We start from the raw sequence: 17,409 nt of genomic DNA, 5'->3' as shown, positions 1-17,409 counted from the left end.
CAGCATAGGAAGGCCTTAGACACTCACTTGCCTCTAACCCATGCAGCATGGAGTGACAATGTCACCCAAAGACCCATCAGACAAATGATCAGTCTACAGTGGGTGTCACTGCAATATACAAGTATGTCGTGACAGGCAGGAGACAAAGAGAAGTGGATCAATTTTAGCATTATGTAAAGAGTTAGAACTGGAGACTTGAGGGTGGAGAGAAAAGCCTGTTGTAAGTTGCCATCTCCACCACCTGGGACCTCATTGAGATCCCAGTCCAAGCAGCTGATGATAGTCATATCTGGTTCTATGGCTGTGCAACTTCAAGGGTTGGTGTCAATATCCATGGCTCATTTTACTACAAGAAAATAAAAAGGGATATCACTGGGGACTACATGCATTTCCAGGGTCTGTGCAGAAGTCACTGCCTCTCACTGGTTGTGATGATCAAGAGAGCTGGCCCTTCTTCTCACCTGGAGAGCTGGCCCCACCCTGGCAGCCGAGTGAAGCTGGCCCTGGTGGCAGTGGTGTGGATGAGCCAGCTCCAAAGGAGCAAGTGTGAGAGACCTGACTTGGCAAGTCAGCAAAATTGCCCACAGGGTCATGATCAAGGGAGAGCTATCCCTGCCCCTCACCAGCTGCAGCACTAGGAATTGCAGGGGTCCTGAATCTCACAGTCTGCACAGTAGAGCTGACCATGTTGTAGGGTGCATAGGTGAGCCTTCCCAGAGAGCAAGGAAGAATTGATCTCTGCCTGGAGGCAGCATGGGTACAGGGAGTGATGCATTTGGAAGAGCAGCATTTGGAAGAGCAGACCCCAGGAGCATAAGGGTGGGTGAGATGTCCCTGACTCTCACCATCTACAGCACTCAGGAGAATAGGTCCTGCACCTCACCTGAACAACACAATAGGGTTGGGTCTTGTCAAGGGTTTGCTGGTGAGCCAGCTCTGAGGGTGAGTGAGAGAGGGAGAGATAGCCCCACTACTCCTCTGTCTTGAAGTGCCTGGGAAGAGTGAGATGCCTTATGGTCCCTTGTCTCTCACTACTAAAGGCAGTTGGGAGAGCTAACTCCAAGGTCACGAGAGTTGGTAAGCTAACCCTGCCCAACACTGGAGAGCTACAACACTTGGGAGATCAGGCACTGGACTTGGTCTGGACATCACAGTAAGAATGGTCCTAGTCAAGAAGATGTACCTGAACCAGTCCCGATGGAAAGAGCACAGGACAGCTGTCCCTGTCACTCATCTGCCATGAGGTGGCATGGGTGCAGATGCCCTCCTGCCTCATCACTTGTAGTGGTACATAAAGTTGTTCCCAAAGTCATGAGAGAAGAAGAGCTAGCCTTGACCCCTCACTGGTTTACCTCATCTGGGCAACAGGGTGGATCTGGCCCTGACTGCAAAGGCATAGGTGAGTGAACCATCCCTTAGGGTAGGAGAGAGGTAAAACAGCCCCCACCCCTTGGAGACTGCAGCACTTGGGAAAATGGGCCTGTTACATTGACTCAGCAGCATAGTGGTGCTGGTTCTGGAGATGGATGCAGGTGAGCTGGCCTAGAGGTCATGAGAGCAGGAAAGCTTACTGTGCTGCCTGCCTATAGTAGCACTGAGTGGTCTATCTGTAGTAGTGATAGAGAACTGATCCTAGTGGTGTGGATTAGGGAGAGCCATTGGGCTGATCAGGTCAGCTACCACCCAAGCCCAGATCCAGAGCTTTGAAGTGATGCACCCCAAAATGTATATCATCTTCGAATGATTGGGATGAGTCTTACTAGTCTTGCTAATACAAAGCTGAATGATCTCCATAACATAGGAAACCAACAGGATGATCAGTAGAAGTCCTGAGGATGATCCAATATCAGTGGTGCACAGATCTGTGAAGCCACAGATCTCCAACCAGACCAATGACCCTTTGCAATGAACATTTGCAAGTGAAGTTGTGTGTTTGGAGGGATTTACTGTGGGGCATAGTGTAACATACTCCGGCTTCCATGATGAGACATTGTGTGTGTGTGTGTGTGTGTGTGTGTGTGTGTGTGTGTGTGTGTATGTGTACTTCTATGTGTGTGCTTTGTTAAACTTTGGTATATTTGCACAATTGGTCAGTTTCAGTACAGAAAGAACAAAAAAAGTTGCAGTGCCTAGAATTAGGGAGCTGAGAACATATGACTGGACTATAGAGTCTTTATTCTCTGATTGGAAGTTATAGGACAGGATGCTTAATTGTTGCTGACCTATTGGCCAAAATGTACCTCCTCCCAGAGTTGGGTGTCCTTCCCACTAACAGCTTCTATGAATTAAAGTCAGACTTCACATTAAGATATTTGTGTGTGAATTTGTGCACATGTATATGCATGCTTGTGTAGTTGTGTGTACATGTGTGTGTGTGTGTGTATGTGTGTGTTTATATCATATAACATGCCTTGGCTGACTCATCCCATCTTTCATCTCTAGCATTTATTCTATGCACCTTTGTACAATGCAGATAACTGCCATGAAAATGGGCTTTCATGTTAAACTTACCTGATGAGCTAAATTTGTGTCCCTTGAAAAATCAGTTTTTTAAAGTATAAATATTATCTTTTTGGTTAAATATTTAAGACAGAATTTGAACATCCCAACTGTGCACTCATGTTAGTGTTCATGTTGTTCATTTGAATCCCATATGGACAGTGATGTACCCCTGTTCCCTTCTTGTTATAAGCTCTGGTACCAGGAATATAAGATGTTATAAAGTTCATCCATTAAGTGAAGAAATAACTTTCCTATTAAAGTGCAGATAGGGAAGTCATGATTTGAGAGGCAAAGTCTGCTATACCATCAAATATTTCCTTTTATTCAGGAAATCTATTCCTTCATTTTCCACATTAAGCATGTGACAGTTTCAAATATTTGCAATCAAGTTTTATATGTTCAGATTAAACCTGGAATGGTGTTCACTCTTCCACTATGTCTTGTATATAAGGGCTTCATCTAGTTTGATATTAATCTCTGCATTCCATATTGCTTATGAGAAAGTGCATTGTACTCTTTTGAAACACATTAGAAAAGTGGAAATTATTACATTTTGATATCATAAAAATTATGGGGAACTAGTGTTGACAAATTGGAAAGTACATGGTGTAAGATTTTTTAAAATGTTCATTGGAATGATAAGCTTATATTTCAAAATTAATTTCAATAAATCACTAGATTAAAATCCTGCATCACTTTCTTCTTTTCATTGTCCCAATGATTACTTTTATGTATGTTGTCCTTGCTAAAAACCTTCCAAACACAATCTAGATAACATTATGACAATAAATTAATAACATGCATATTTTAGTGTTACAGAGTGGGTCAGAAATCCATTCACACCATTATTGAAACATATTGTAGAACCATTATCAAAGTATTAATATTTATGTTTGTGTGTGTGTGTGTGTGTGTGTGTGTGTGTGTGTGTTTAGAGACATTGCCTCCCAATTTAGCTCTATATAGCCTGATTCACATTTTTCAGATTTCTTCCTAGTAAGTACTGACCCTACATGTGCACTAAGCCTGTGCAAATAATTTGCTAAAATACTAGGAACCAACCAATATATAAAAGTATACAAATATTTTATATACTTTATGTCACCAAAATCATATGCCTGTGTAAGCTTGTCCAACAATTACGACTCCAGCCACACCAGTCCCCTTAAGAAATCTATTCTACTTCTGTTGTCCTTTTGCTATTTATTGAAAGGCTTTTTGATGTGAGCTGTCTGCTTAGCAGTTTGAGATACCTCATGTGGTGTTGTTGGCTGTGGGATCTGCTGTACAGAACCACATCCTCTTCAAAAATTTCTACTTTTAATCACTCCTAGTCACCATTGCCCTGCTTAAACAATCTGTGGTGACCACTGTTCTCTGCTTCTTATTTTTTCACTTTTAGACATTTCATAAAAGTGAAATCACAAAGTATTTGATGTATTTCACTCTCTTGTGTTCTTTATTATGATTTCTTCCAGTTACATAATTATTGACAAAATATCAATATTTTCTTTTTGTAAAGCTGAAAAATATTCCATGGTGTGTGCATAAAATATTTTCTTAATCATTTCACCATTTGTGGTAGTTTGATTTTTGTCTCTTATTTAACTATGTATATAAAGCTAAATCATACTACAAAGGCTATAGTAATTAATGTGGTAAGGGTTAAGACAGAGTAAATATTACATCAGTGATATTAGAGAGCTTATAAATAATAACTATTGATGAGGATGTGAATCAATTTGATGTTTTGCTACTTATGATGAAGTGCAAATGGTACAGCCATTCTAAAAAAAGCAATCTGGATATTTCTAAGCAAACTATAGTAACTGATTCTTAGTTTGGGCACCATACAACTCTGTAGTATTTGTAATGAGAAAAACATCTCTAGCTGCATCAGTTTATGCAGGTCCCCTGGGTCCAGATCCACTGGAATTGGTGGTCTCCCTATAGAGTTCCTGACCCCTTTGGGTCCTTCTATCCTCCTCTCCTCTTCTATACAGCTCTTAGCTCTTCTCCCAAGGTCCAGATGCAAGTCCCAGTATCTGTCCCAAATTCTCCTTGGATGGAGATTCTCTGAGGACTTCTATGTTGGGCAATATCCACTTATAAGGAAGTATATATCATGCATATCTTTCTGGGTCTGGGTTACCTCACTCAGGATGATTTTTTCTCATTCCATCCATTTGTTTGCAAATTTCATGATTTCCTTGTTTTTAATAGTTGAATAGTATCCCATTATGTAAATTTATCACTGTTTCTTTATCCATTCTTTGGTTGAGGGACATCTAGGTTGCTTCTAGAATCTGCCTAAAACAAATAAAGCTGCTATGAACATAAGTGAGCATATTTTCTTGTATTATGGTTGATTATATTTCAAGTATATTCATTTCCCTGATGACTAGTGACTTTGAGCATTTCTTTAACTATTTGGCAGACATTCCATATTCTTCTGTTAAGAATTCTCTGTTTAGCTCTGTACCCCAATTTAATTGGATTATTGGTTTGTTGGTGCTTCATTTCTTGAGTTCTTTATATATGTGAGGTATTAGTTTTTGTCAGATATAGGGTTGGTGAAGATATTTTCCCAGTGTGTAGGCTGTCATTGTGTTCTATTGACAGTGTCCTTTTTCACAGAAGTATTGATTTTTGAATTTCATTTATTAATTGTTGACCTTAGATCCTGACCTCTTTGTATCTGTTCAGGAAGTTGTCTCTTGTGCCAATGAGCTCAAGGTTCTTCTGTACTTTCTCTTCAAACAGATTTATTGTGTCAGGTTTTTTGCTGAGTTCTTTAATAAACTTGGACTTTAGGTGATAAATATGGATATATTTGCATTTTTCTACACTTAGATATCCTCTTAGTCCAGGAGCATTTCTTGAAGATGCTATCTTTTTTCCATTGTATGGATTCAGCTTCTTTGTAAAATATCAAGTGCCCATAAGTATGTGGGATTATTTCTGGGTCTTCAGTTTGATTCAATTAGTCAACCAGCCTATTTCTATGTCCATGTAATGCTTACACTCCTCTTTTCTTATGTAGTTGATGAACAGGTAATGCGTCATATTTATGGGGAGGGGAGAAACAGGAGACTCTCTGACATCAACTCTGGTGTGTGGGATTTGATCACTTCCCGTTGTCAGAGTGGCCATGGGGCTACAAGGAGGAAGAGGATGCAGGCTATCCTGACGAACCTTGATAGAATGTGACCAGATATCTAGAGGAGGGGAATAGGGTGGAAGAGTGAGTGTGGGTGGGACCTGGAAGATAAGAGTAGGAGGATAACAATCGGGATGTAATGTGAATGAAAACAGAGTGGAGATTATGTGTAGGAAAATTTCTTTCTCCAGGGTGTGGCTGGGCCCTTGCACTTGAGGTGGACTCACTCCTGTGATTTCTCCAAATGCAGAAAGCTGCATAATTTGTGGTAGTGGGGGATTGAATTTGTGCTCTCCTCTGGTTTATACTGCAAATAAAAATAGATAATCCTAGCTCTAACATGCACACAGAGAAAACAACATCATGTGCTCTTAAATGTTGGTGAAGAAAAAATTATTGTCACAGAGAAATTAGGGAAATAAGTATCTAGGTTATTTGCTTATTTTGAATATCACATACATGGGTAAAGCTTCTCACCTAGATACCCTTCAAGAAGAAGCATAAACAGCCACAGACATAAAGATTTTGCTGTAGAACAGCGAACTCTGAGGTTCTGGCCAGGTGGGCTGCAGCTCTTCCATGCAGTAACCTGTAGGGAGCAATTTGCTGAAGAGTATATAAGAAAGATAGGAGAGGAAAAAAGTTAATCACACAGACCTTAGAACCTGCTGGATTTTATCCAGCAACAGTGGGAAGTAGCCACAGCAGCTACTTAGAAGGAAAGTGGCACAGCCAGGTGTATGTCTTTACATTTTGCTGTGGGTTCTCTATAAGACCATAGTTTCTGATAACTATCGATTCATGCATTACTGTCAGAAATATCTTGATTGTGTGATTTTATCCCATTATAGGTGCATATTAGGATGTCATGCCTTCTGTTAACATTTGCCCACATTTATCCCCATCTCCTCATAATATTTTTGCCTTAAATTATATTTTGTTAGAACTTTTAACTGTTTTTATTTTATTTTAGAAATAATGTTGGATGACACTTTCACTACAACACATTAAAATACATAAATAAAATGATAATATATAATACAAAAAAGAAAAAAGAAAAGCCTCTCTAAAATGCCTCAGTTTTTAAAAATTATCTCGTGTGTATCTCTTTATACCTTATGCTTGTGGTGTAAGCCAATGTCTAAGGAGGCCCTTGGATCCCTAGAAATGGAGTTACAGATGATTGCGAGCCACCATAAACCTGCTGGGAACTGAACCTTTGTCCTCAGCAAAGGCAGCAAGAGTTATTAAGCACTGAGCACTCTCTCCAGGCCCACTGTACCAGCTTCTTCAAAAATAGCAAATGTACCTTTGATATGGACTGAAGAGGTATTCAAGAATAAAATGAACAGCTTTGTTTCTAACAGAGTTTTAAATTATACATTATATATGATTTTCTACTGAAACATTTATTTGGAAGGGAAAATTGTTGCATTTATGTGTAGAATTATGAAGAGAAAGATTTTTTATCATACAGCTGATAAGCACCTTCAACAAAATGGCTTGATACAAAATCAAGTAAAAAAAAAATTAGTAGCCCTCCTGTATACAAGTGACAAACAGGCTGAGAATGAAGTTAAGGAAGCTACACCCTTCACAATAGCCATAAGTAATATAAAGTATCTTGGTTTAAATCTAAGCAAGAAAGTGCAATATTTGTATTTTAAAAACCCTCAAATCTCTGAAGAAAGAAATTGAAGAAAATTTCATAAGATGGAAATATCTCCCATACTCATGGATCCAGAGAAATCAACATAATAAAAATGGCCATCTTACTGAAAGCAATCTATGGATTCAATGCAATTCCCATCAAAATACCCAAGAATTCTTTACCTATCTTGAAAGATCAATTCTCAACTTCATATGGAAAAACAAAAACAAACAAACAAAAAAACAGAAAATCTAAAACAATCCTGTACAATAAAAGATCTACTAGAGGAATCTCCATCCTGAATCTCAAGCTGTACTATAGAGCAGCAGTAATAAAAACAGCATGGTACTCATATAGAAATGGCTGATCAATGGAATCAAATCAAAGACCCAGAAATAAAAACAGTTACTTATGGATATTTTATTTTTGACAAAGAAGCCAAATCAAATGGAAAAAAGATAGCATCTTCAACACATGGTGCTGGTCTAACTGGATCCCTACATATAGAAAAATGAAAATAGACAGATTCATATCTATCATCTTGCACAAAGCTGAAGTCCAAATGGAATAAAAACCTCAACATAAATCCAGACGCACTAAATCAATTAAAAGAAAAGGTGGGGAAGAACTTTGAGCTCATGGGCACAGCAGACAATATCCTGAGCAGAAGACCAACAGCTCAGGCCCTAAGGACCATTTATTAATAAATGGGGCTTTATGAAACTGAAAAGCTTCTGTAAGGTGAATGACATTGTAAACAGAACAAAATGACAGTCTACAGACTGGAAAAAGATCTTCACCAACACTACATCAGACAAAGGGTTAATATCCAAAATATATAAAGAAGTGAAGAATTTAAACACCACAAAACCAAATAATCCAATCAACTATACTGTACAGAACTAAACAGAGAATTCTCAAGAAAGGAATAGTGAATGGCTGAGAAACACTTAAAGACATCCTCAATGTCCTAGTTATCAGGGAAATGCAACTCAAAATATCTCAGAGATTCCATCTTATACCTATGCAAATGGCTAAGATCAATAACTCACGTGACAACACATGCTGGCAAGGATGTGGAAAAAGATGAACACTCCTCCATTGCTGGTGGAGTGCAAACAAGTACAACTACTTTGCCAATCAGTCTGGTTCTTTCTCAGGAATTTGGGGATAATTCTACCTCATGACCCAGCCATACTATTCCTTGGAATATCTCAAAAAGATGCTCCAGCAAGCAAGAACACTTTCTCAACTATATTCATAGAAGATTTATTTATAATAGCCAGAGTCTAGAAACAACCTAGAGGTTCCTTAACTGAGGAATGGATAAATAAACTGTGGTACATTTATACAATGGAATACTATTCAGCTATTTTAAAAAAGGAAATATTTTGGAGGCAAATGGATGTAACTAGAAAAGATTATTCTGAGTGAGGTAACCCAGACCAAGAAAGACACACATGGTATATAATAACTCATAAGCAGATATTAGCCACATAATACAGGATAAGTAAACTACAACACAGAGACTGAAACATCAACCAAGGACCATACATGATGTGGACCTAGACCCTCTCTTCAGATGTAGTAGCAGTCTCCTTGTGGGTCTCACATGTGGAGTGTCAGGATTACTTCAGACATCCACTCTGGCCACCAAACTTAAATCACTTCCCCTGGTAGGATGATCTTGCCAGGCTACAGAGGAAGATGTTACAGGCAGTACAGATGAGAATTGACAGACTGAGCTCAGATGTTAGGGGAAGAGGGCTACCCTTTCTGTGCACTAAGGGAGGGAAGTACAGGGGATGACAAATGGAGTGGAGATAGGGAGGGAATAATGGAGGAGAGTACAATCAGTTTCTGAAGAATTTAAACTGAAGAACAAGCAGGTCACTTATATTGCTAATCCCACTATATGGGAATAGCTCTGAGACTGGCTGAGAAATGAATGTCTAGACATACTGAATGCTTTTTCTTTGATACAGAACCCCTATCAATCATTTTTGATGCCATTCTTCATATGGCATGAATGAAGATTTTCAGATGTCTTTTTCTGCTCATATAAAGAGCAGAAAACCAGCCTTAATTGTTCTGTGTATTACACACACAAAATACACTTGTATTTCTAGTACTGTATAATGCTTTTGAGAAATTATATGTTTTCAGAACAAAAGACTTAGACAGTGACATTGGATCATACTTGGCAGGATTCATTCCTCTCAGCATACTGGACACTGACATCCTGTATCCTTCATGTTCCAGGACCAAGTGCTTTAGTTGCTTTTCATCAAAACAAGGAAGCTCCAAGGTCACCTTTGAAGAAAGCTTCCAATCCCAATTGGTCCAGCATTTCAGACTGTTCTACACAGGAATCTTATTAAGCCTGAATTTCTCAGTATTTAGAAACTGGACCACAAATGCTATTCCTAGCTTCTTTAACCATTTCCCCAATTTTTTTTAGGGCACCTACAAATGTATTACTCATCCCGAATCAGCCAGAAGAATCCTTCAGAGAACAATGCCCCATTTCCTTTATGGGGATTTAGGTAGGGTTTTGGTTGATTTCTTGTGCTATAGAAGGTTATTATTAGTGGGAGTTGGTTGCAAGTTATTATTGGTCTTATTTAGAGAGAAAAAATGATGGACTCAGGGATGTATCTCTTTTCTTTTATCTTACATTATTAGGTATGGAGATAGGCATTGAAAAGAAAGATGAAGGAATATAGAAATATCTAGTGAAGATCGAACAAAAAGTAAATTAGTGAGTCTACTCCTCAACTTAATGCCTCAATTGTCTCTCACAAGCTTTATTCATTGGTATAGAATTTTGTATATAGATGCAAAATATGGATAATTTAAAATAAAGTGCTATAGAATTCAAATGTAAGATTATATTTCACACACAGTATATATATTTCTACCCTAATATGAGGTATTGTACTCTTGTAACTCAATTTTAATCCAGGGTTTACTTTCAGTACTTTGAAAATGCTATTTCAGGCTATTTAGGATAAATAAGCTATACAAGTTAATTGTTAGTTGACCAAATCAGGGTCATTTTAATTGCTTGTCTACTTTTACCAGAAGAATATGCATTTTAGGTTCAACAGATAGAAATTACTCTATAGAAAAATAAGGTAAAATAGTTAGATAAGCTCTTCAAAAATCTGAGAGATATGTAGAATACGACATTTAAAATGTTTTTGCAATTTTAATGATTCACTGACAGTGAGAAAGGTTAACTCCTGGCAACACACAGCCTACCTCAACAGGATGATGAGCAATAATGCCCACCATTATGGAGATGGCTTCAGTTAGGGCAAGAGAGCCACTTGGCAAAATGTCCTCATTTCTACCACAGACAGCAATCTGCCTGAAAAAGGGCAAGCTTGGATGCAAGCCAAATCAAAGGCCAAATTCTGTCAATACAGGGTAAGAAAGTTCCCAATAGTTCCTGCCTCACAAATATGTCCATCAGATATATTGGGCTAGAACACTGAAGATGATGCTCCTATATTAGAGAGGGTTTGGGCTGACTATTCAGGTGGGAAACTTTCTGTCATCTTCTCATTTGGGAAACTACTAAGGTGCTGTCTTGGTATCCTCAGGTAATCAAGTTTATTCCTTCTCAAATCTCTGATAGGGTTGAAGTCCAGATAGTTTAGTTTTATAATTAAGTTTAATTGTTTAAGGGTTAAGGTGTTTTCAGGTCTAGATAGATGTTTTAAGTTGATAATGATTAGATATTATAGACATTGATATACATTTAGAATTTTAGATGCACCAACAGAGAAAAGATGTTTTCTTCAAGGCGTCAAATACAAATAGCCAAAACACTTAGAATATAGCATTCATATGCTTCCTGATTGTTTCACGGTTATTCTTCCTATAGGTAGTTTATTGTATGTATGTGTAATAATATAAATGCATATGTAAAAATGTTTAGTAAAAAAATCCATAGGTGCATTCAATAATCTAGCCACTGCAGGGAGTGCTGGGAAGAAAAATGCTGTTAGGGAGAAAGGGCAGGGGACAATGGATGGTGAAGAGGTGAATATAATTTCAGTACATTGTATATTTGAATGACCTTTAAACAAATAAAAATAAGAAAACATTATTGCAATTGTCTATTTTGTATTTCATTGACCAAAGCGCCACACAAACATTGTATGATTCTAGAATTACATTTTTTTTTTTTTAGGATTCACTGTATTCTTCAGCCTATGCTAAAATTTGGCATACGTCTCACAAGAGCTTTAGAAAATGCAACATCCAGAATACAGGGGTCAATTATTCTATATTTGCATTTTTCTCCTCTATTATATCTTCGTACATTTTTTAAAAAAAATGCTTTGTCTGTTTTATTTTTCTCACTCTGTAAGCCATTACATAGGATCTTTAAATATTTCCAACATTCATTGTAAAGTTTTATATTTTACTTTGCAAAAATGATTACATTTTTATCACTTTCTTTGAGGCTATATCATCTGTCATTTTGCCACTTATATTGTGTTTTCCAATTTGTTTTATGTAACTTTTTTCCTTTTCTCTTTTTCTTCAAGCATTTTAAGGATTTATCATATCCTACAATAATTTTCAAATTATGTTGGCTTTTTTACATTACATATTTGAAACAGGTATCCTTGGGTTATTAGCTTAGTGTAAATTAAATATTTATTATTTACAAAATGATGATTGATCATAGAATATCATGTTTTACTGCTATTTATCTTGCTGATACTACTGTTAAGTCTTTTACCTTTAAATATAGTTCAGACCATATGAAGTATTATTTTATTCTGCTTTTATCTAATATCATTTAATTGCATATGTTGCATTATTATACTCATTCCTGGATCATTTTTTATATATTTATGTATGTATTTCACATATAAAAAGTACTAAAGTAATTTGTCTGTAATTTATTTTAGCAATGATATGATGACTTATATATAATGATTATTATTTGGGTGGAGAATAGCATTGTGTATAAGTGTGTGCATTTATCCCATTTTAATTTCTACAGATAGTAGAACACTGAGGTGTCCTGACATGCTGAATGCCATCTTATCTTTTTCTGAACATTCTCAGTATTTTATATGAAAGCCTTTTTTTCTTCTGGAACTTTTACATATAAAATGAATATTTTTATTACCAGTTAGGCCTTATATTTTATTCTATTAGCTTCAATATATGTGCCTAGGGTTATAATTTTTAGTTATATCACTTATTTTTTAAATTATAATTACATATTTCCCCATTCCCTTTCCTCCCCTCATAACCTCCCTATATACTTCTCCTTAGCCTCATTTGAATTCAAAGCCTTCTTTTTTCAAGAATTGTTATTACATGCATATATGTTTATACTTGTCCATGTACATTGCATGTATGCATGTATAAATATGTATGTATGCATGTATTCCCAAATTCAACCCACTTCTGTGTTCATCTCACAGATTATTCCTCCAGCTCTCAGAATTCCAGAGTTGACTGTAGTTCTTTTTATGGGATTGAGGTCTTATGGGCATCTCCAATCAACTTTTGTATATATGCTGCTGTTGTGCAGCTCATGTTTAGGCACTCTTGTTATTACAGTGCATGTGTTTATATTCTGATATTCCTGGGAGAAACAATCTCACATCAAACTTTTTGACCTTTTGGCTCATAATCTTTCTGCCTATTTTCTACAGTGTTCCTTAGAGTTTATTTTATATTGATATTGTTCAAGGAATTAATTTGTAGTATTTGTTTATAATTTGTGTGTGTGTGTGTATGTGTGTGTTTGTTCTTAAACTACTAGTTAAATGCACCTTATTCACCTGTTTGCAGCAGAGTTTACCTTTATTAAAGTACTGAGGGTAAAATCCTATCCAAAACTAATATGTCTTTTGTTTTTGTTTTTCCTGACATCCTTGTTTGCTGCATATATCCCTTCCCAATAATTTCTAATTTTCATCAAACAGCAAATATTTTGTCTAAAAATGTTATTTATTCATTGAAGAACACATGAGAGACCAAGCTGAAACCAGATTTTTTATCTTTCACCTTGTTGGTTCATCAATAAGTTTTGAAAATTATCATAAAATATTGACTTAACTTCTCTCTATTAAAATACTATTATTAAATGTTTCAAACTCCAAATTTTATGCTTCCAGTATGGCAAATCTCTTCTGTAGCTAATCTTGCTCTTTTTTCCCTGATTCAAAGTTACAAGAAGCCATTATTATACAGTGTGTTATTAGGTCTGTGGTTAATACATCACTATTTTCATGTTATTATATTTGTTGGCTGACTATGGAGTTGTATAGTCATGTATATAAACTTTATTTGTTTAACCCTATAATTATCTTTCTTCTTTCTATATACCTTTTATCCCTCAAGTGAGGTCACATAACAGTTTACAGTTTAATGATTAGAGTTGAATCTGATCTTCTGTTTTAATTCTTTGGATTACATAGAGGTGTTTCCTCCAAGGAGTGTTTGGCACCTCATCTTAAGTGGCTTAGAAATATGTTTCATAATGTTTTGTCTTTCTTAAAATTTGTGGTGGCTTAGAATTTATAGTTCAATAATTTGCTTCTTTTTTATCAGGGGAATAATTTTGGAAGGGGAAAGGATTTGGTAGGTGAGAGTGGGTTAAAACAGAATAACAGAAAGGATTTTTACTTAAGAATATTGTATACATTCAAAATTGTAGAATATATGCATTTACAAATACTTTGTTAGATTTTTATTCTTTTTTCATTTACCAATTTAGAATTTTCTATTAGATAATCTTATAATTTGTTTTACTATTAGACCCCCAAGTATGATCTTTTACAATGTTTCTAAATATTTATTTCAAATAATGTGTCTAAATCCCTCATCTTGAAAAGTTACTGAGGCTGAGTTTTTCTTTGACTTTATATTTTTGTCGTCTTGTCCTCTCCTTTAGTATTCCAGAGACATTTAAATTCTGAATTCATTTTATCCAAATTCAAAGATGATTTATGGTTTCTGTATAGCATTCTTCCGGTTCAAATCAGTATTTTAATGTACATTTTTTGAGAAACTCACATAAGTACTGTATCTATGGCATTTCATTCCAGATCCTAGTGCAATTAAATTGCTTATGGATGAAAAGAGCATTTCCTTATTTTCATTTTTAATTTATTTTTATTAAGTTTCTTTTTAACACATACATTTATATAATTACACATGAATAAAAAATACATACAATAGGAAGAACCATGAGATAATCAGGAATTATATAAATGTTACATTCATAATGATTTGGCTATTTGTATTTGGCAAAGTTGAGGTAAACACCTTTCCTATCTTGTTGGGTCTAAATTTCTGAATGAATACAATATCTATCATATCCTCATCTCTATTAACTTAAAATGTGTATCTTAATCTAAAAACATTGTAACCTCTAATTTACTAAGCTTAATTGAAAGACTAATCTATCTTGTCTTCAACCCCATCAGACATTTGAGAAGGGATGAAACTTAAATACCTGAATGAACCACAAGTGCAGGTTAGCAGCTTCCAAAATGAAAAAATGACTGAGACAATTTACTGCCTGAACAGTCACCCAACACTCTCAATATGTTGGGGCATCATCTTCAGCCTTCTGGCCCAATATATCTGACAGATATATTTGTGAGGCAGGAACTATTGTGTACTTGCTTAAACTGTCTTGGCAGAGTTCTGCTTTTGACTCTCCCTGCATCTAAACTTGCTTATTTTTAGGCAGAATTCTGTCTGTGGCAGAAATGAGGACATTTTACTCAGTGGCTGGTTTGCCACATTTGAAACCAACTCCATAAGGAGGTTCTTTGATGTTCATCATCTTCTTTGAGGCAGACTGTGTGTTGCCAGGAGTTAACCTGTTTTTTTGTCAAGGAATGAAAAGAGAATTCTTATGAACACATAGTAGAATGTGGAATGGTACCAACATTGTGGGAGAGAGTGATATAGGTTTATAGTACAGAGGTTTATAGTTATAGAGGTATATAATATAGAGGTTTCTAGAAACAAATAGAAGTAATTTATAACCCTCCAATTACTCTTCTGGACATTTTAAGTACATGCAGCAAGAAACTGCTGAACACAGATATTCTCTGTGGAGAGAAATACTGTTCAATTAAAGAAAACAAAACAGAAAAGAAACAAAAGTGCCCCCACTGCAAACAAGCAAACAAACAAACAAACAAAAACCAACTTGCTGGCTTTTATATGGCTATATGCCAGTTAGAGACTGTTTGAAAGCTGGAAAAACCAACTGGTTACCATGGGGACAAATGGGATGCTGATAGTCGTGGTTAGGAGCATTCATAGGACCAGTAAGGTCTACTGGGAAATGTGTTTCAGTTTTCTAGCCTAATCCAGCACAGGTGGGGACTGGACTCAATCCCAACAGCACTGTGGTGGTCTCTTTTTTGCAACTTACCACTCTAATCATTTGTTGGTGATAAGGGGTAAAAATGGTCCTCTGCCTACTTATTGCTGTGTGATGATGTCATAAAAAGGATGCCTGGAATCTTGACCTGAGGAAAGTGTCCAGTTGCCAAGCAATGGTATGAGGTCTGAGGTAATTCACTCAGAAGCATCTGGTTCACTGAGTGCCAGTCCAGCACATGAATTTTTCCTGCAAAAATATCTGAAGAGAAGAGAGAAATCATTACTATAAGGATGATAGTGATAATCAGTTGGCCAAACAGTTGTGCTGGCTAGTTTTATGTCAACTTAGCAAAAGCTAGAGTCATCAGTAGAGGGATCCCCAATTGAGAAAATGCCTCCATAATATCAGGATGCAGGATTAAATTGCCTAGATGTAAGCTGCAAAATGTTTGTTGGCTCTTCTTATGTATATATGACTAGGGGAGGATACTCAGTTCTCAAACAATCAGGCTGTTACTGTGAAAACTTTTTCAGGGAGATCAAGTTCAGACAGTAACAAATAGAAACTTTAGCCAGCTGATAAAGGCTTTTGAGAAATGTTTTGGTTTGTTTCTCAGCTTATGTCGGGGTCCAGTCATTGCCACCAGCTCTGTCACTTTGGGCTCTTACTCTGTGATATAGCGGACTCATATACCCCAAGTGAAATGACCAGAAAAGAATCCAGAACCCCAGCACTCATACAATATTTCTTCCAATAATCAAGGGGTAAGAAAACCTATTTCTGTATAAACACAAATGGATCAAGAACCTATGAAGTCCATATATAATGTGATCTGATTCATCCCAATCACCATGTCATTGAGGAGCCTGGAGAACACTAGATTAAGCGATGGAAGTCAGACACAGGAAGGGACACACTGTTTATGTCACTTGTACTGAAAAACTTTTTCAAACATATAAAGAATCAGAAATTTGAGAGAAGTATGGAGCTAAGGAAAATGAAGTATCATCTGTGATAAACAAGTCTATCTAATGTAAAGTATTAGAGAAACATGTGTGTAGCTTGAGTTTAATAAAGTATACTATACATGGGATTTTCACGAAATAGATTTTGTAGCTTTTTGTATCACAAAATTTAAAAGTGAAAACATAGAGATAGGGTAGATACGTTAATACACTACTAACCTTTTACCTACCTACACATATTCTACAACATCATATAATATACCCCAATATAACAAAAGATATACATTTATAAATTTTATATTTTAAAAATTACCATAAGGATGCAGAAGTGGCTCAGTAGTTAAAAGCACTGTTCCAAGCACCCATATGATGGCTCACAAGCATATTTAACTCCAGCTCCAAGGACTCCAAGGCTTCCTTCCGTCATCCACAGCAACTGTACACACAGGCTTCGGAGATGTGCATTCAGGAAAAATAGCAATATACGTGGGATATAATGAAAAATTATAATGACATATTCAAACTAAGTGTATTTACCAAAAAATTTAAAGGTCATTTAATGTAATAAGTAAATGTACTATTTACAGGGAAAAACACTCATTCTAAGTATTTTTCTACTTCAAAATGTTATTGATGATAAAGAGCACTATTGTTTTGTGATTGTTGACTCATTTTGAAAGCCCGTGTTTTCTTTTTTTTTAACAGCTTTTCTATTTTTTATTTAATTGATTTATTCAGATTACAT

The sequence above is a fragment of the Acomys minous genome (genome assembly GCF_964271855.1).
Source record: "Acomys minous genome assembly, chromosome: 17".
Classification (NCBI taxonomy): Eukaryota; Metazoa; Chordata; class Mammalia; order Rodentia; family Muridae; genus Acomys; species Acomys minous.
This window is presented reverse-complemented; position numbering follows the sequence as displayed.